Source organism: Nyctereutes procyonoides, unplaced genomic scaffold (assembly GCF_905146905.1).
Source record: "Nyctereutes procyonoides isolate TBG_1078 unplaced genomic scaffold, NYPRO_anot_genome, whole genome shotgun sequence".
In the NCBI taxonomy this organism is placed as follows: domain Eukaryota; kingdom Metazoa; phylum Chordata; class Mammalia; order Carnivora; family Canidae; genus Nyctereutes; species Nyctereutes procyonoides.
The window spans coordinates 38,071,736-38,092,359 of record NW_026575159.1 but is presented as its reverse complement, the minus strand read 5'-3'; the positions used below and the strand labels follow the sequence as shown (position 1 = coordinate 38,092,359).

At 31.1% G+C, this 20,624-nt stretch overlaps 1 long non-coding RNA gene across 1 annotated transcript in view; it reads right to left on the bottom strand.

The window, feature by feature from the left end:
- The window catches only part of LOC129502568 (uncharacterized), a 41,971-nt gene extending 22,024 nt beyond the window's left edge, over positions 1-19,947 (bottom strand). Inside the window, exons 1-2 of the long non-coding RNA XR_008662984.1 lie at positions 19,869-19,947; positions 17,450-17,537 (exon numbers count right to left, since the gene is read on the bottom strand). This is a non-coding gene — a long non-coding RNA (uncharacterized LOC129502568). The remainder of the gene's footprint in view (positions 1-17,449; positions 17,538-19,868) is intronic.
- Between the last annotated feature and the right edge of the window lie 677 nt (positions 19,948-20,624).

Sequence of the window (20,624 nt, the reverse complement as noted above, 5' to 3'; positions counted from 1 at the left end):
TAATAGGAGAATACATATTCTTCTAAAGTGTAATCTCAAATAGATCATATGTTAAGCCACAAAACAGGTCTCAACAAATTTAAGAAGGCTGAAATCAGTCGATGTATTTTTTTCTGGTTCACAAAGTAATGAATCTAGGAATTAATATCAATGAGAAAATGGGAAAATTAAAAAATACAGGGAAACCAAACACCACATTTTTGAATAATCATTGGGTCAAAGAGGAAATCAAAAGGAAATTTTAAAACATCCTAAGATGAGGGCACCTGGGTAGCCCAGTTGGTTAAATGTACAATTCTTGATTTCAGTGATTTCAGCTCCAGTCATGATCTCAGGGCCCTGAGATCAAGCCTCATGTCAGGCTCCACACTGGGCCTGGAACCTGCTTAAAATTCTCCGTTTCCCTCTCCCCCCCCCCCACTTTCATCCCTCTCTCCCTAAAATAAATCAATAAAATCATTAAAAAATTTATTCTAAGACAAATGAAAGCAAAAATATATCAAGAAGATAAGTGCATTCATCATGGTTAACATGGCTTAATGTATAGAATTATTGAATTGCTATGTTGTACACTTGAAGTTATATATCTTGTTAAGATTTCCATATTAGCCAAAGCAACATACAGATCAATGCAATCTCTATGAAAATCTCATAGCATTTTCCACAGGGAAAAAAAAAAAACTAAATTGTGTATGGAACCACAAAAAACCCTGAATAGCCAAAGCAATTTTGTCATATTATCTACAATAATACATATGTTATCTACATAGACAGATCTAGATACATATACACACACATACATAGACAGATCTAGATACATATATACACATACATGCAAGACAATATTTTACTATCTTAAGCAGGAAGGATATCTGCGAATTTCAACTACCTGAATGAACCTGGAAGTCATATGTTAAGTGAAATAAACCAGGCATGGAAAGAAAAATATCCATGATCTCACTTATTTGTGAAATCTAAAATCATTCGTAAATTCTACAGAATTCACAGAAGCAAAAATTAGAATGATGGTTATGAGGGGTGGAGAGTGGAGTAAGTGTTGTGATGTTGGTTAAATGGTACAAAATTTCAGTTACGTAGGATCAATAAAATCCTAGACTTAATGTACAACATAGTGACTAAAGTTATAACATTATACTGTATACTTGAGATTTTCTGAGAGTTAATTTTAAGTTTTCTCACCACCTACACATATAAATGTAATTATGTGAGTTACTGCATGTTAATTAGCTTGACTATAATCACTTCATAGTGGAAACCAAAACATCGTGTGGTGCACCTTAAGTACATATAATTTTTATTTATAAAAAGAGTGAAGTAAGAATGAGACTCCCTGGAATAAAAGAGTAAAGCCTTCTATTACTACTTTTCTCTACCCTTAATATTAGCAGTTGCTATATTTCTGAACTACCAGAATAGACTTGTAGAATATATTACCTTAGCTTTTTATTCCCTTTTCATATGAGCATAAAGTATTCTAAGAAGGATCTCCAAAAGTCTCAACCATTTTCCAATAAAAGGTACATTGGTCCTTCAGGATGGACAATTACTAAAAAGTGAAAGATAAACCAACAAAAAAAGCCACCTAAGTAAAAGAAAAAAGGAAACAAATAAAAAGATAAATAAAAAGAAAAAGTAAACAAATAAAAAATGTGTACAGAAGTAAAACTATGTACCGTTATTGTTATAAGCCTCTGAAATTTTTAGAATTGTTAAGCAGCATGATTGAAGTACAGTGGTTAATATAAAACAAAATTCCCAATTAGCTGGTAGGGTTAATTCAATCACAATCATACTACTGAGATGATTTTTTAAATATCTAATTATAAATACATTAGTACGATTAGTATTTTTTAAGGATTTATTTATTTGAGAGATAGAGGGCACAGGTGGGAGAGAATCTACAGCAGACTCCCCACTAAGCATGTAGCCCCACATGGGGCTCTATATAACCACCCTGAGATCATGACCTGAGCCAAAACCAAGAGTCAGATGCTTAACCATCTGCACCACCCAGGCACCCTGATAATATTTTTTAAGCATTTTACTAAGTCTAGTACTTGATTAAGTGCTATTTTTTCCATAAAATAATCTAAACCTAAAAAGACTGTTTAGTACTAAAAAAACAGATAAATCAATGTACAATTTGCAAAAATTTAAGAAAAGTTTCAAATCTTTGTCAATATTTCATTTATTACTGAAAGTTAAATTTCAAAATAGTAAAGAAATTTTGATAATCCAATTGTATATTTATTTAAGGATAAGTTCTTACTTTAAGAAAATATTATAGATCAAGTTGATATTATTTAAGATATAACATAAAAGATGTCATGAGATAAATATACTGAAAAGAAATATTTAATTTGAACCAATTTTCACAGCTTAAAATATTTGAAATTTAATATATAATACTAATGCACATTAACTTCCTTGAGTTTTTTTTAAAATGTTCCAGGTCTAAGAGCAAGATTAATAAAATAGAGATATGCAAAACCTCTGAATTAATACATTATTTTAGCATATTTTCTAATTATACATTAAAAATAAATGAAATATCTGTCAATAAATAATAAAAATAACAAGGATATATAAATAACTAGAAGACACTGGACAAAGTATATTTAATATGGAACTAGTAGAGTCATGGTTTTAAGTAAATATAATTGTCACAGCATGATAAATTTAAAAATGGGACATATATATACAAAGTTTCCAGTTTCATATATCAAAATTTTAAGAGGAATTTTCTATGCCAGAAGAGTTTTTAGTTTATTTTAGTTATAACTTTATTTTATAGCTGTATGTATTCAAATATTCTATAAAAATATTACTTCATAATAAATGAAAACCTATTAATAAAATGTTTAATTTATTCTTGATTAGATGTTTCTGCAACTAAAATGTAATGTGGCACAATTTTCTTTAAAATTTTCATAAAATAATAAATTGCTTTGAACTTTATAAGCTTCAATAATCTACAATTTAACACTTTTCACAAAGAATCTTTTTGCCTAGATTTCAATTATTATTGAATAATTATTAGAATATACTTTTGACCTTCAGAAACCCGTGAAGAAGAGATGATGATATAATCATTATTCCTTTTCTAAATTTAAGCAACCATAATTATAGAATCTGGGTTTTCAGCATATGAAAATGAGAGAATTAGAGACTATGGTTACAGATCGATTGATTTTTTTTATTTTAAAGATTTATTTACTTGAGAGAGACAGCACAAGCAGCGTGGGTAGAGGAAGAGGAAGAGATAATCCAAAGCAGACTCTGTGCTCAGTATGGAGCCTGATATGGGGCTTGATTTCAGGACCCTCAGGTCACAACCTGAGCTGAAACCAAGAGTTGGATGGTTAACCAACTGGGCCACCCAGACACCCCTAGATACAGACGTAAAATAACATGCAATTTAATGACAGTTTAGAGACCAAGGAAACCCAGGCAATGAGTTTCTAGTTCTAAGATGCAAAGCCTTTTGTAGAATTGTCCTTTTCCTTTTACCTCATTGGGTCAGGCACATAGGTAATGTGGAAGGGTTGACTTTTGAGGAAAAAATGATAAATTTGCACACATCAAATCACTGGAATAATGATAATCACCTTTCCTTTATACTGGGACTCTTGCAAAGCAATATGTTTCTTTAAATATTCTTTTCTTGACAAGTTATTTTCTTTTGATTATTTGTTTTTAAATGGGAGCATACATATTATAACTTGAATTGGTAATGAATCAGTAATAATATCACACATACACGTTTCTTTAATCGTGTGACATAACTTAGAAATACTAATAAAGAAAATTTAAACATATTGCCTAATCAATATTCTAAATAAACATACTTTCCAAGCCTAATTGGTAGCAAAGAAATAATCATCAGAAATAAGGCAAAGTAAAAAAAAAAAAAAAAAAGCAAAGTATCAAAGTCATGGGATGTTTTCAACCTAAATTATTTCAGTAGGAAGGAGATTCAGAGATAAACAGGTAAGAGCTCATCATTAACAGTATACAGGTAACTAGAGTTATTCTACTTTCTTTTAATGAAACATTCTCCCCGTCCAGAATGCTATAGTTACTCAATAAATGTTAGAAATCAGTTGGATTGTGAATACGTTGAAAGATAAGTAAATAAATAAATAAAGTTAGGCTGCAAAACGTTTGACTATTCTGAGAGAAATGGAAGAGATCTGTCTCCATGCTATTTTATTCTTACAAAGAAGACACCCTTTTGGTCCCCAGTGGTGAATATTATTTGTCACACTGGCTGAAAATTTTGTTTTATGTTATGGTATCTAAAGTAGTGAAAAACATTGTTCTTAAAAAATGGGACACTACAGAAAAACAAAAAGCATTTGAAAATTTGAGACAAGAAAAATTCACATACTTACCATTCTTATGACATGCATATCTGAAACTTCAAATAAGAAGATATATATTGTACTCTGAATTGGGTGCCTCTTCAAATAAATAGTTCATGACACTATTTTTTTTAAAATATTTCTTTTGTTTTGGTTTATTTTTGCTTTCACAGATAAAAATTTTCTTGAGTATGGAGTATAGAGAAAAACTATTTCTTCCTGGGTAAAACACAAAGGAAGTTATCTATTAATATGAATCATTGTGAACTTTCAATTCACATAGTTGGACCAAAAAAGAAAAAAAAAAGACCACTTAAAATTTCCTGAGTGATAAGATTATTTTTTTTATCTCTTGAGAAATTTGCCTATATTCTTTTCAGATATATTAATTTGGTTTTAATTTTTCAGATTTTAATTTGGCTTATTTTGATAGACAATTCATCTGTTTTGTAACCCTTTAAATTTTTAAAATAAACAAATTATAAATTTATAAATCTTAATAAATGTTAAAGTAATCATGATCAATTTAGAGTAAGCTAACCTAGAGATTTTATAAAATTAAAACGTACATAGCAGGAAATCATATTTTCAATATTTGCAAACTGAGAACATTTGCACAGTCTTAAATATTTGCACTAAGAACATATGTGCATTAAAAACATTTAACTTTATTTTCTTTTCTCTCCATATGCAAAAGAACTAGTTTCTTAATCTGGCTTTTATTTTTCTTTTTCAAATTTTGTCAAATAAAATATTCAGAAACATTAATAGAATTTATGGTTTAAAAAGTAATGGGAGAATAATGTACAACTATCCAAATTTTACCTTGAAATATGGACTGTTTATTTTTATTTTTTAAATAAAATAGCCAAGGAACTCAGTCTTGACTGAACCAAAGAAAAACTACAACCTTAAGCCACAGATTGATATATGTTATAAAAATACAGAGAAAATCAATAGTAATAGAGGGAAGATACTTAATTGCATGGTTGATACTTGTGTTGGAGAGATCAAGCCCCGCACTGGGCTTCATACTCAGTAGAGGAACTGCTTGAGATTTTCTCTCTCCCTTTCTTTCTGTCCCTCCCTCAACTCATGTTCTCCCCCCCCAAATGAATAAATAAATCTATAATGATAATGAATAAATAAATGTATAATAATAATAATTAATTAAAAAGAAACAACTTGATTAAGATGCTAATTTTGTTTCGAAAACACCAGAAATAATTCTCATGATATAATAGATACACAATAGAATATTACTCCACCATAAAAAAGAATGAGATCTTGCCATTTGTGACAACATAGATGGACCTGAGGTAAGTAAAGTAAGTCAGACAGAGAAACACAAATATCGTAATAATTTCAGATCTAGGTGAAATCTAAAAGAACAAAGAAGTGAACAAACAAATGAAATAACCACAGTTTTGAATAGGACAAACTGTTGGTTACCAGAGGAGAGGTGGGCGGGGGGGGGGGGATGACTCAAGGGAGTTAAGAGATACAAACTACCAGTTATAAAATAAATAAGTCACAGAGATGAAAAGTACAGAATAAAGAATATAGTCAATAATATTGTATTAACATTGGGTGACAGATGGCTCCAACATTTATCATGGTGAGCACTGAGTAATGTGTAGAATTGTTAATTCAATTTGTTGTGCACCTGAAAATAACATTGTATGTTAACTATAAATCATTGAAAAGAAAATTATAAAAATATGATACAAGTTTAAAGATGTGAGACAAGAAAAGGTTAAGACAAGGATCTCTAATTCAACCTAATAATGTCTATAAATTTGAGGGTTTATGGAATAGAGCATGTCTCACATTTTAATAATAATAAAAGAAAAACTTGGTGACCAGTAAATTATATGAAATATAAATCAATGTAAGATGTCAAAATATTAAAACTGAATTAAATAAAATATAAAATTAATAAATTTGGAAATTCTGAAAGAATAGATTGGTAACTATGATATAAAATTAATGTAACTAAAATATACAAAAGTGAATGGGACAAATAGGTATGGAAATTAAAGCACAATTTTTTTATTGAGAATCAATGATTACTGCATATAAAGAATAGATTATTTGCTATTAATCAGAATGATAAAAGTAAGCCAGAGAGGAAGTTAAAATATCCATATAACTTATAAATACATTCACACCTATAATACACAGATAACCACAGATCATAAAAAAGGAAGGGAATCAAAGGAAGGATTAGAAATAGATAATGTGACAAATAGAAAATGACACAATCAAGTATAATTATATCTCCTTTTATAATAAATATAAATAAATTTATTAAATAAACATTTCAAAATTTAGATCACAAAAAACCTTTAGTTTTTTGAATGGAAATTAAGTTATGGTTTAATTTAAATTCAATTAATTGAAATATATATTATTAGTGTCAGAGGTAGAGGTCAGTGATTCATCAGTCTTATATAACACCCAGTGCTCATTACATGATGTATCCTCCTTAATGTCTGTCACTCAATTATTCCATACTCTCACCACCTCCCCTCCAGCAACCTTCAGTTTGTTTCCCATAATTAATAGTCTCTTAAGGTTTGTCTTCCTCTCTGATTTCATCTTATTTTTTCCTCTCTTCCTCTATGATCCTCTGTTTTGTTTCTTAAATTCCACATATGAGATCATATGATAATTGTCTTTCTCTGATTGACTTATTTCACATAGCATAATACACTCTAGTTCTGTCCACGTTGTTGCAAATTGTTAAATTTCATTTTTTAAAGATTTTATTTATTTACTTATTCATGAGAGACGCAGAGAGAGAGAGAGAGAGAAAGGCAGAGACACAGGCAGAGGGGGAAGCAGGCTACACGCAGGGAGCCCGACGTGGGACTCTATTCCGGGTCTCCAGGATCACGCCCTGGGCCAAAGGCAGGTGCTGAAGTTCTAAGACACTCATATTTAGCAAAGGAAAAGAAAAAAGATATTAAGGTATGCATGTGAATATTACTAGATGAGTAAGACATCACTTTTTTCTTTTTTATTCACCACTTTTCTTATAAATAAAACATACATCTCACCAAACAATTGTGTTTTTTTTTTTTAATTTTACTTATTTATTCATGGATGACACAGAGAGTGAGACAGAGACAGGCAGAGGGAAAAGCAGGCTCCATGCAGGGAGCCCGACGTGGGACTCGATCCCTGGTCTCCAAGATCAGGCCCTGGGCTGAAGGGAGACACTCAAATGCTAAGACACCCAGGTGTCCTCCAAACAATTGTTATACAGCAACTGAAAATCAATCAACATGCTGTGACAACAACAAAAAATCAAATCCAGAAAATTCCACGGTATCTTCCTAAGTGTGTTATAAAGCCATTAAGAAAAAGATGATGATGATACTGTTTTCAATTTATAGAGCTTGTAAAAAATAATAATAAGCTTAAAAATGTTTTCTTAATATGGCTGATAACTAGGGTGCCTGGGTGGCTCAGTTAAGCACTTGACTTTGACTCATGTCATGATCTGAGGATCCTGGGGATTCAGACTCCCTGCCCAGTGAGGAGTGTCCTCCTCTCTCTGCCTCTCTTCCTGCTCATGCTTTCTCTCATTCTCTCTCTCTCTCTTTCCCATAAATAATCTTTATGATTTAAAGATTTAAAAATGTTTTTAAAAACATGGCCAATAATTTGAACCCTAATAAAACCAGGGATTTTTGTTTTTATGAAAAAGTAGAGTAAAAATACAACCAAAAAGAGGTTAATCACTACCTATTTCTGAAAAGAAATGGCAGCATTTTTTTTTTAATCCATGAAGATGGTGATATAGGTCATTCCCAACTTCTAGTCCCCCTCAGAACACCAACTAGTGAATATACAGAGACAGATGCCATTGTGGAAATCCCAGAGACCAATGGTGGTGCTGAAGCACTCCAGTGGGTAAGAAAGACTGAGAAGGACCAACTTAGAATAAGAAAAGCAGCTATATTCTGACCACATCACCCTTCCCTATGCAATGCCTCTCTAAGAAGGCCTTGCTAGGGAAAAAGAGTGCCAAAGATGGATCCAGCCACCCCAACATTTTTTTTTTAATTTTTTATTTATGATAGTCACAGAGAGAGAGAGAGAGAGAGAGAGAGAGAGGCAGAGACATAGGCAGAGGGAGAAGCAGGTTCCATGCACCGGGAGCCCGACGTGGGATTCGATCCTGGGTTTCCAGAATCGCGCCCTGGGCTAAAGGCAGGCGCCAAACCGCTGCGCCACCCAGGGATCCCCTCCCCAACATTTTAAAACATTTCCCAAAGTTGCACTCAGGTCTCGCCTCAGAGTGATCACTGGATGAATTTTCAGGATCTGACCACTGGAGATCAGATAGAGAATGCAGGAAGCAACAATTTTTGTGGATATGAAACCCAAAGCACAAGAAACAAAAGTAAAAAAGAAGTGAGACTACATCAAACCAAAAAGTTTCTGCACAGCAAAAGTAACAATCAACAAAATGAAAAGGCAAGATGTGGAATGGGAGAAAATGTTTGCAAACTATGTATCTGATAAAAGATTTATATCTAAAATATGTAAGAAACTCACTTAACATAGCAGCAAAAATAATCTGATTAAAAATGGGCAAGGACCAGAAGAGACATTTTTCCAAGGATTCAAATGGCCAAAAGGAACATGAAAAGATGCTCAATATCATTAATCTTCAGGGAGATGCAAATCAAAACACAGGGAGAAATCATCTCCCACCTGTTACAATGGCCTTCATCAAAACAATAAACTAAGAAGTGTCAGTGAGGATGTGGAGAAAACGGAACCCTGCGCACTACTGTAGAGATTGTAAATTGATGAAACCACTATTGAAAATAGTATGGTGGTGCCTCAAAAAATTAAAACTAGCCCTACTATATGATTCAGCAATTCTACTTCTGGGTATGTATCTGAAAGAAATAAAATCACAATCTTAAAGTTTTATCTGCACCACAACCCCCATGTTCATTGTAGCATTATTTACAAAAGCAAAGACATAAACACAAATGTTGATCTATGGACAAAATACATACACATATATACACACAGGAATATTGTTCAGCCAAAACAACAACAAAAAGGAAATCTGACATTTATGACAGCATGGATGTACCTCAAAAGCATTGTATTAAGTGAAATAAGTCAGAAAAACTCAATTATTGGTGATCTCACTTAACTGTGAAAAAAAAAAACTCATAAACGCAGAGAACAGGGTGGTACTTGACTGGGATGGAAAGCGAGGGTTTGTGGGAAATGGGTAAAAATAGTCAAAGGGTATAAACTGCCAATTATAAGATTAATAAATTCCGGGGATGTGATATACAGCATGATAACTATAGTATACAGTATGTATTGCATATTTGAAGGTTGCTAAAAAAGTAGATCTCAAAAGTTCAAACCATACACAAAAATACTTTATGTGAAGTGACGGATATGTTAAGTATCCTTATTGTGATAATAATTTTGCAATATATACATACATCAAATCATTATGATATGCATCTTAAACTTAAAAATGTTAATTGTCAATTATATCTCAATAGAAACAGAAAAAATAAAACCTCTAAAAAAACCTTATATATATTTTTAAATATACTAATCCTAAGGTACCAAATTTATTTTACCAACCCTGGGAAACTCTGTATTTCTTTGATTTATATCATATTTTGTAACAAAGCTTTCTCTAGATCTCTAATATGTTTTAGCTTTGAGAATAGTATTTAAAAATAATTCATTTTTAGTATACATAGTATGCATGTTATTGCTAATTTTTAAAGAAAATTTAAAATTCTATAAGATACATTCATAAAAAATATGTAGAGACAAAGGAAGTTACAATGCAACACATAAGATATCATTTACCTTTCAAGGTGTTGCACTTTATATCTGAGAAATTAAATCTAATTTCATTTAATATTTTCAAGATCATGAAAGGTTCTATGCCATTCAAAAGCATAGAAAAATGGAAGATAAAAATACATATTAGGTAACTTTTATTAAACATTTTAAGAACATTTTCTATTTGAATTAAACAAAATAAAATGTATAACAAAAGAAGAAAAATATATACACATACACAAAAATAGTCTGTAACCTGAAGATGATTTGGCAACAAGAAACTTTGTTATTCCAAAAGTAAATAATGTGCTAAAATGACTGATTACTTTCTAATCATTGATGGCAACAATCTCAGGTTAAGGCTACCTGTCAGTAATCCTTTGAGCCTAGACAGCAGTTTTCAATTTTTTTCTCCATTTATAATACCTGGGTTATTATGGACAATGTACTAAGCATGTTTTGCAAACCTATTTTCTGCACTTTCCAGCACTAAAAAAGCTTATTTCATTGATTGAATAAGAATGCATATATTATACAAAATATTTTCATGTTTTAATTATTCTGAAGAAATATGTTAGAATATAACAATAAAATCTATATCTCTATATCCCTTCAAATATCTAGGGATTGTAGAATGGTTTGAGTTTTAATAAAACTCATAGCAAATTTGGTATTGCTTTTATCTATAGTAATGCTGTGAGAAATTTTTAGAAAAAAAATATCTTAGATAAATTATAGATTGTAAATAAGTCTTGTATCTTAAACTAATTAATTTATTAATTATTGTCATTAGTTACTAGCCTGTAGTGGGAAATACTATACTTGATGCTATTGCTACATAATTAATGTTGAAGAGAATGAAATATACTCTATTTGGTCATGTCAAAACTTATATACTTGCCAGTATTTCATCATTTTGATCTACAAAATGTAATTTCCTTATGTTTCAACTAATATACCCATGAATTACAAAACATGTATTTCTATTGAATAACACACTTAGAAAACCTCTCTATATTTAGTGCAAAGTAAAGTGTTCAAATAAATTTATATGAATTTGTATTTGGGTTTGTGGTTAATCATTTATACTTAAAGGGAAAACTTATCAGTCATTATTTAGTATGAAAACATGATACAGGACCCCAAGCACTGAGAATAATATAGTTCCCTAAATAATCAGACATTGAATAGTATAAAAAAATAACTACTGACAAGTGAATCATGCAATAAGTAAAGGTCATTGTAGAAAATGATTATTACTTAAAGTCCTCACCACTTTTTAAGGAAAATAATGGCATCTTATCAAGGCTTTAAATTATAGTTTTAATTTCAAAAACCTTAAACATATTTCATTATGTTTTTTTTGATAATTTATTAACCACCTCTAGAAACTATTCGTACAGAATTTTTTTCATGAAAGTTAGACGCAAAAACTAGACCAAATGCACACAGTCTCCTAAGCTCCCATCAGTCCAGTGAAGTGTACTTGCCTTGAGCATGGCTGGTCACACCATGGGAAGGGCTCCAGGACAACTAATCTCTTCCCATGCTTCTGTATCATTTTAAAGGGCAGTTAGTAGGAGCACAGGTGTAAGAAAAAAGTAAATTCTCTCACAAAGTTATTGGCTCTAAGACGTTAGTTGGGGGAACTCATATCATATAGGGTCTTGTATATTTTCCTCAACAAGTGCTCAACATCACTAATCATTAGGGAAATACAAATCAAAACCTCAATGAAATACCACCTTACACCTAGGCTAGTCAGAAAGGCTAGACTCAGGAGGACAAGAAACAAGTGTTGCTGAGAATGTAAAGAAAAGGAAATCTTCATGCACCGTTGTTGGGAGTGTACTGGTACAACCACTGTGCAAAACAGTATACGAGTTTTCCTTCAAAAAATTAAAAATAGAAGTGCCACACAACGTGGTAGTTCCACTCATGGTTATTTACCCAAAGAAAATGAAAACACTAATTTGAAAAGATATGCACACCTATGTGTATTGCAGCATTATTTACAATAGTTAAGCTATGGAAACAACCTAAAGTGCAACAATAGATGGATAAAGAAGTAGGATATGTACACAATGGAATATTAGTCATAAAATGGATGAGATCTTAACATTTGCGATGATATGGATAGACCTAGAGGATATTATGCTAAGTGAAATGTCAGACAGAGAAAGGCAAATACCATATTATTTCACTTATGTGTGGATTCTATAAAGCAAAATGAACAAACAAAAAAACCAAAATACAAAAAAAGACTTATACAGACAGCAAACTAGTAGCTGTCAAGGGGGAAGGGAGTTGAGAGAGTGAGAGAAAAAAATAAAGGAGATTAAGAGGTACAAAGTTCCAATTATAAAATAATTTAGGTATGGGATGAAGGTACAGCATAGGGAATTTAGTGAATAATATTGTAATAACTTTGGAGACAAGGAGTAACTATGTTTATCTGTTTCATATGTATGTGAGTTGAATCACTATTTTGTATACCTGAAACTAATATAATATTAGTTGTCAACTATATGTCAAAAAAGTAAAGCACAAAACCTTAAAAGACAAAAATGATTAGACCAATAACTATGGAAGATTTAGAAAAAAACTTTCAATATAGTCAGAAATTCATTTTTATAAAATACTTCTGATAAATTCTATATTTTAAAAAACATAAAAGAGGGGATCCCTGGGTGGCGCAGCGGTTTGGCGCCTGCCTTTGGCCCAGGGCGCGATCCTGGAGACCCGGGATCGAGTCCCACGTCGGGCTCCCGGTGCATGGAGCCTGCTTCTCCCTCCTCCTGTGTCTCTGCCTCTCTCTCTCCCTCTCTCTCTCTCTCTCTCTCTCAGTGTGACTATCATAAATAAAAAAAATAAAATAAAAAAACATAAAAGAAAAAAAGGGCGTAGAAGATATGATGATGTTGTAAGAGCCTAGCTTTCCTCTGCTTGACTAAAAAAAACAAAAAACAAAAAACAAAACTATAGAGGTGTTTCAAATATGAACATTAACATAAAATGAGAAACAAAATAATAAATCAATAAATAAATATTAATGGTAAACTATTAATGTGCATCCATCCCACAGTGCAAATAGAGCTTAGTATAGCAATAGAATTGTTTACAAACATGAAAACTTTTAACAAAATTTCTCACATCATCTACTCATAGGAGAATTAAAATGAATTTCATTGTATTCTAAATAGGAATTGCTTCTATTTACATATGTGTTAGCCTTATCTCTGGAAATGTATTTTACATATTTTGCAAATCCTAATACATATGTAAGTTCTTTGCAACAGAAATCCTTTTTTTCTAGAAATTTATTCTAAATAATTAAATATATTCTAAAAGCCTCCCATCAATTCATAATTAAGGAAAGCTAATATTGAACAAATGACCTGTGATGAAAAATAACATACGTATTATTTTGGTATCCTGTTTGCAACAGAATTGTATGAAGTCGTTAAGTGTTATAGCCATATTGTAAAAGAAGATTCAATGCCTAAGGAATACTTTTAGTTTATACAGCATAGAGATAGGGGCAGATTGGGAAACAGTAGATGAGGCTTTATTCCTAAAAAAAGTTAAAAAGTGACGAATTGTCTGCTGTAGAGAAGTACATGAGTCAAAAAAAATATATATCAGTTTAATGGTATTCTTTTCCCTCAAAAGTTGATTGGATAATTTTATTTACTTATTTGTTTTCAAAAGATGATATATACTATTTCTAAGTTAGACACATTTAAATGTGTATTTTGAATCCTTTGATAATCAAGTTAAGGATATCAACATAGTTATAAGAATAATACAAAATGACAGACAGAAATTCAAAGTAAACAGCTATGTTACATTATTAGTATCACTGATTTCTTTCTTCCTCTAGACCATAATTATTAGTTTGTACAAAGCTGAATACATCTTACTTTATTATCTCCCTCCATGGCTTTTCCCCTCAACTCCACTTACAGTACTACAAACCCTCACAACCTAGTATAAAGAAAAACTATGTATATAAAAACAAAGCAGAATGCTAGAAGTTCTTCAGAAGCTTTGCTGTGTATAGCAATGTATATACTTTATAGAGATCTGATATAATACCAACAACAGAAGTCTGTTTAACAATATTCATAGTAATATAATTTGTTACATGATTTTAGTATTTTGCATGCCATGCCCCAAATTTGTCATTTGACAATACACCCTTCTGGAATATTCACACCATGACTGAGAAATTGGCATGTTTTCAGTTCTTCAGAATAAAGTTGCATGTTTGACATGTTATAATTATCCCTCATTTCTCCTTTACTTTAATTTTAAATGCTTCATTTTAGAAATAGGCTAGCAGTAAAATAGACTGTTGTTTGTATAATAACCGCCAGTATTTAATTCTCATTTTATTTCTCTTGGGATTAAATTCTCATAGACCCTGTCACAGTTTAAATCCAAATTAAACACTTTTATTTGAATTGGTGTTTTCTTCATTTGTTCTGATCCGTAAAGCACTTTAAAGTGTGAGCAAGAGGTGTGTTATATAAATGCAAATGATTGAAAGTGAGATTGTTAAATATTAGTGTACAGGAAGTCAACAGAATTATTAACATGAACTATGTTACCAACAAAAGAAAAACTTCATAGAAAATTATAAAAATAAAATATATCCAAACTTTTCTAAATAAAAAAATTAGTTACTAAAACATTCACCAAATTATTTATATTTGAAAGATAACAACAACAAAAATTATAAATAAAGGCAAAGTTTCAGAAAATTTAAAGATATTTAACCTAAGTATCTTGTTTTAAAAAAATCACAGAGCAACAAATATCTTGAATCTAGTTACCCTCCTATTTACCAGCAGAATAGAATTAAACTGGCCATTACACTTTCTGATTCAATCTTTTTTAGACAAAATATACCTTTTTCTTTAAAGATTTCATTTGTTTATTTTAGAGACAGAAGAGAGACAGTAGAGAGAGTGTGAAGGGCAGAGGGAGAAGGAGAGAGAGAATTTCAAGCAGACTCCATGCTGAGGGAAGAGTCTGATGTGGAGCTTGATCCCAGGACCCTGAGATCATGACCTGGGCTGACACCAAGAGTCAGACACTTAACCAACTGTGCCACCCCAACACCCCTAGATGAAACAGATCGTAATTTAAATAGAATGTGAGATAAATAATTGAAATACTAATTTTTATGTATTTTTTAAAAACTCAGATATTATCAATGATATCATGAAAAAGAGATACTGAGATTTTTTTTCTTTAAAAATTATTGCTGCAATGAAATGTTCTTTTTAATTTTTGAAGATTTTATTTATTTATTCATGAGAGACAGAGAGAGAGAGAGAGAGAGAGAGAGAGAGAGGCAGAGACACAGGCAGAGGGAGAAGCAGGCTCCATGTAGGGATCCGGTGTGGGACTTGATCCCAGGACTCCAGGATCACGCCCTGGGTCATTAAACCACTGAGCCACCCAGGGATCCCCTGAAATGTTCTTGTATGTATTTACACATACATGTACACACAACATACATATATATACTCTGGGTTTTTATTGGATGGGACTGAGTCCAAAAGGAAAAAAAAAAGGTTTGAAATGTTGATATTCAACATTTTCATTAAAATAGCAGGAGGCACAAATAGTTTCCTCATTGAAAGCTAGGATCAGAAGAAATAAACATTTGAAATAGATTGGTAATCTTAAGCAGAATCTATGAAAATATTTCTAATATAAATGTATCAACAGTACTTAATTAAAAATAAGAGAAGAACACTTTCTCCCCCAATTAGCCTGTAGTATACACATTGCTAATGTTAGACTAGAATAAAATGTTTTTTCCTTAGGAGAAAATATGAACTCATGCAAAGGGTCACATTAGGATGTGCTAAAAGAATAATTTGATATTTGAAATGTTCTTATGTATGCACAAAACATTCAACATTGTGCTTCTGCTTTAGAGTGAAGGTTAGTCCAGATTTTTCTCAACTAAAGGATTTGCATTCAATAGCCTTCTTTCATTGCCTATTTATCTCTACTAATGTTTTCATTTTTAGAGGTTTGGGAATGCTGAAATATGAATTTAACTGAAATATTCATTTCAACTGATTTTGGACAAATTGCTCCTCTGTTTTAAGAAATTAGACTAGCTCAGCATTCTTTTCCAGCCACTTTTCTCAATCAGGCATATTAGGTTAGATTAGAAAATGCATATTATAAGTCACTAAAGCATTTAATTTCTCAAACAAAATTATATTGCAGCTATATTTAAAGGTTTTTTTCTACAGTATTATTAAACACAGTATGATACAGTAAGCTTTCTTTATTATTCTAATAATATTTTCCTTTCCTTACACTTAAAAAATGGTGGCAGCAGAGAAGCTCATCCTATCTGGAGGACAACATGACAAAGCATCATTCTAACACCAAATTCTACAACGTGCAGCAAAAGGGAAGAGATGAAATTATAAGAATGTTCAGTTGGTTTCTACTGAAGTGTGTTAGATTGCAGAATGGCATCCCATGGGACGTAATGGAAGTTCTCTTACTGGAATCACTTGAAATCTCTCCCAGACAGAATATGTCAGAATATATTGCCTGGAACAATCTCATATTGGAACTGAGAGAGACACGATGACCTAGAAGTCTTTTCCTTCTCTAGCTTCTAATATTTTAGGATTCTGTACATAGAAAAAAAATATTAAAGTCTAAGGTGCAGTTTTAGACACCATTGAATTATTTGTATAGTTTTATAATTGTGTACAGAAATTTCAGGTAGTGGTCTATAGACAGAAATATTGCAGAAAAATATGCTGAAATTTACAAATGGATTATGTTAATGTACCAGTGCAAGTTTCTCTGGAACTGTACCATGGTTTATATTCATGCAATCTAATGTGGTCCTCTAAAAGAAGTTACTGAAATTCATAGTGTTTTGTGTTAAGTGTACTGAACATATAAAATATGCTGATATAATTTCTATTGAAAATCTAACCTAAGGAATAAAAACAAAGTAAACTATAGTTTCTCTTACTGATACATGTCTTCTAAAAATAAGAAGTGTCTTGGAAATATATTTTTAAATGAGAATAAATGCATTAGAAATTCTAAATTACTTATACTTTTGAAAATTAATATAATAATGTCATTTTAAATATAGTTAACTCTAAAAATAGTGTGAAACTCTGCATGTCTACTTCAAACTATCTTAAATATGTACTTACTTAGCTATAGAGAATGAACTGACTGGACAAAAATATCCTTTGATATTGTTCTTAGAAACTTTATAAGATGATCACAGCTTGACAAAATCTAAAAAAAGAAAAAAAATGAAGGTTTGAGTGGAAAGTTTACCTTAAGAAATGACACTCTTTTTAAATAGTACATTTTAGACAGAAGTATTGGTTATCTTTAGCAGTTTTTAAGCATTTTTTAATGTAATATTAACTTTTTTTTTCCCCAAAAAAAACTAGCATTATAAAGGTGACAAGATAGAAATGGTGGACAGGCTATAGATAAAAAGAGAGCCATAGGACATGTAGCCAAATGTAATAACTGAGGCTCATTTGTATTCAAATTTAAAATAAAAAAATATTTTCTGATAAGCAGTGAAATTTAAACACAAACCAGATATTGAATATTATTAAATATTTATCAAAAAATGGCATAATTTTTGTGATTATGTCACAAAAACTAATTTGTAGGTAGGCAATAGCAGGCATATATGTGAAACAGTGTTTTAAAGTAGGTGTCATTGGTGAAGCTGCAGGATTCAAAGTTCATGATCCTCTTCTCTCTACATTTGCATATGCTTAGAAACTTCCATAAAGCTTCCATAAAACTTACCTAAAGCTTCTGTATTTATCTGTAGTGTTTGTTGTTGTGTTTTTCTAAATGTAATTTACTATATTGATGCTTGAATTAGTATAGCACCAGTACAAACAACTTTTCCTTTTATTGCAATATGAAAATAATATAGAAAAGCACAAAAAACAGGTTTATTATCTCTATAGATGTTAATTCTTTTCCTTTCTGGAGATTCTGCATGACAGGCATTTTAGACATTTTTATAATCCTGTTGTCTTCCTTGGATTTTGTCATCAGTAATTGTGGATATTATTCACAAAGGTGTAATGCGTATTCATTTAAGGATGGCTTTCAGGCTGTTTAAATCATTTAACAAAATTTCAATGATTGTTTCAAAACCCATTTTACACAAGCCAATCCCAGGTGCTCTGATATATAGTCAAATTGGGCTGATACTGTAAGCTCACAAGGAAAAAAGGTTCACAATCTTATGCCTATACACAAAAACTTAAGACCTTGAATCTGTAGAAGGTGAATTATCAGTGGAGAAATCACCTGCCAGAAATATTAATGTCGTTATTTTAGTCTCTAAGAGTCTCTGAGTATCATTTTTGCTTATAGATCTACCTATGCCACCTTAAAAAAAAAATCCCTGACAATAAGAACTCAAAGTCAAAGCTTCAGGCACTTATCAATTTCTGTTCTTTTTGAAATCTTGCAAAATAAAGTAAGTTGTCTGTAAATTCAGTTTATAGAAGGCATTAGATATTTTTCTAAACAGAATCTGATAGAATTATTGTTTATTACACTTACATTTTATGTATTTTCCAAGAAGAAATATTTCAGCAAACTCATCTACTGGGGCCTACAATGAGACTTTTAATTATCTTAAAATTCTAAAATTTCTTAAAATTCTTAAATTAAAAAATAAACTGATGGCTGATATTCTTAATATCTCTAGTATGCTAAATATTTATCAATAAGTTTACATATATGGACATATTTTCTCTTAAGGATAATTAGGAATAAAGGCATGAGTGAAATATTAAATCTTGTGAAAAATAATGCTATTGAGACAGTCACAAATTTATATAGAGGGAGCATAAGGAGAGGAAAGACATTCTTACACAATTCAGGAAAGCACTTCTCAAAGAGAGGGGATAGATTTGCTTAGAGCATTTAATATCAAAACTTAATCAACTTCACAATTGGGTAAGTGGTCCACATAATATTTCTAATTCTCCTTCAGTTCCTTGGAGGAAGATAAATAAAATCTTAAAGTTCACATGCCCGCTGTAATGATCCACCTATGGGACAAAATGCTGTCTGTTAATAATTTCAGTAGTGTTCAGTATCAAATTCACTGAAAATAGTGATATATGGATGTCAAATTTATCAAAGAAATGTAACAAATCATTACTAGAAAATACAGAAGAATAGCACATTTAAAATCATTTTAAAATCTTGATTACATTCCTTTCTTATGCAAGAAAAAAATTTGGGTTTCTGTAAAGTCTTTCCAAGTAAATTTTACTGAAACTTGTCACCTGCTCAAAAATAAAAACCTAAAGGTTTGTGACTACTTAGCTCAACTAATTATTAGTTTGTGACTAACATCCCTGGACTTATGTTTACACTTCAATAGTAGGCAAATCACCCTAACTCTGACTTCTAAATTTGCTGATACTAGTAACATCTCTCTCTTTCCTAAAAAAAAAATAATTTACATTCCAAAGGGTTTAAGAACCCCAAATCCTTCCCATTATATTTCTGAAGAGATTCTCTGTGAAGGGGAAGAGAGACAGCTAAATCTCCTATATAACTCTCCACACTTACTTTTTTGAGATGCTTCATTTAAGTAGACTCCACCATTTATAGGATGACATTTGATTCTCCTGTTTCACTCCAGAGTGAAGAACTGGGACAAAGAAGAAAGGCATGCTTATTTTCTGTACCTAGTTAATTGTTCCTTTTAATATACCTTGTGTTGGCAATCAGGGTAATATTTATACATACAGATATTACAACTAAATCCTCATATTGTGGAAATTTACAGGGGTTGGGTAACAACACAAATGTATACCTTTTTTTAAATAAAGTCATCCAATGCTGTCCAGAATTCCACAATTCAATAATTCAAGGACTCAAGAAGATAATTTTTTTTAAAAAACCTTTTTGAGGTATTTATAGATTTCATAGAAACTTGTGTCTCATGAGCACTTCCTCCAGTTTAAACCAATGTTAACATCTTGAATAACTATAGTGCAGTGTGAAAACCAGGAAATAGATACTCATGCAAACCATAGATATTATTCAGATATTACCGATTATAAATTCACATATTTGTGTGTGTGTGTGTAGCTCTATGCTATGTTATTACAAGTGACATAACTATATTTGGCCAAAATCAAGTAACCATGATGACCGAAATCAAATTACTTACTGCACCTTGATTCCAAGATTCCAATATTTTACTCTTATAAAGCCATGTCTTTCCTCCATCTTAAACGCCTAACAACCACTAGTTTTTCATCTTTATAATGCTATATATACTCACTACTAGGATAAAAATGAAATCACGAAAAATGTATT